Here is a 1251-nt window from a genome sequence, read left to right as displayed (position 1 = left end):
CTTTCCTGGTGCATATCCAGGACTCCTCTCCCGTCAGTTTTTCCCTGTAGGTGCAATTAAAGGTTCAGGACCTCCCCCCCGCATCGCGTTCCCCTGGGAGTCGCAGCTGCCTCTGCTCTGATCGGGAGGTGCTGGGGTGGGTGTGTTCAAGCTCTTCTCTCAAGTAGTATTTAGGTCAAAAAGAAATGAGGACATTCTTGTGGTTTAGACTAACATTTTCCCCCAGAAGCTCTGGTTTTGTTCATCTGTGAGATGGGGACAGTGATCACAGCCTGCCAGTGGGAGGGATGTGGAGCTGATTCATGCCTAGGGGGTCCCACCCATAGGGTGCCAGGGGGTGCAGTGGCCTAGGGGGTCCCACCCATAGGGTGCCAGGGGTTGCAGTGGAGGCTGGGTGCTGATGCTGTGTGCTGGGACTCCGGGATGTGTTGCTTAATTCTGCTTTTTCCACCCCAGCCTTTGCTGAGCTGCAGACTGACATTAACGAGCTGACCAATGACCTGGATGGGGCTGGCATCCCCTTTCTGGATTACCGCACCTACGCCATGCGGGTTCTCTTCCCAGGGATAGAAGACCACCCCGTGCTGAAGGAGATGGAGGTGTGGTTCTGTCTGGTGCCCCAGGCATAGGGCTGGAGAGATGCTTTGGTCAGACACTGGCCCGGCCTGGTGCGGCGTTGAGCATCTCGCCACGTGGCAGCAGACACGAATGCAGACCGGCTGCCCAATGGTTACTGCATCCTCTGACATTAATATCAATATTTATATTAATATCATCGCTGCTGTCATTTTCTACAGCACTTGCTTTATTCAATTGAGTTTGTTTGATGCCTGACCGGCTGCTCGTTTCTAGCAGGCTTGTCCGACATCGCCTGCTTGCTTGGCTTTGTTTCCCCATGCAGAACCCATCCTTGGCATCCTCCCTGTCCTCTCCCGGCCTCCCCACCTCTGTTTAATTTAGTGCATGCAATTGCACAGCAATTGGCTTCTCGTTTGCTGGGCTGCCGAGGCTGCTCTTGATTAGAGAAAGGAGGGGGGTGACCTTAGCTTCCCCTCGCTGCTGACCCAGCACAGTAATTAATGTCGACGTGGGCTTCACAATGTATTTAGGAGAAGTAATCAGCCCTGGTGCAAGATGCACGGTCACTAATTACAACACAACAAGCTCTTACCAACTGCAAGTGCACGTGCTGGTGTTGTACGCCAGCATGGCTACAGTGCAGGGCCCTGGCCCTCTGCCTGCTCTCTTTCC

General features: G+C 54.0%; 1 protein-coding gene across 1 annotated transcript in view; it reads left to right on the top strand.

The window, feature by feature from the left end:
• PLXNA1 (plexin A1) overlaps positions 1–1251 on the top strand; it is a 109596-nt gene that overhangs the window by 82202 nt on the left and 26143 nt on the right. The gene's annotated exons all lie outside the window — the stretch shown is intronic.

This window comes from Egretta garzetta, unplaced genomic scaffold (assembly GCF_000687185.1).
Source record: "Egretta garzetta isolate BGI_Z169 unplaced genomic scaffold, ASM68718v1 scaffold215, whole genome shotgun sequence".
NCBI classification, from domain to species: Eukaryota; Metazoa; Chordata; class Aves; order Pelecaniformes; family Ardeidae; genus Egretta; species Egretta garzetta.
Note: the sequence above shows the minus strand (reverse complement) of the source record. Positions and strands in the feature narration are given on the sequence as shown.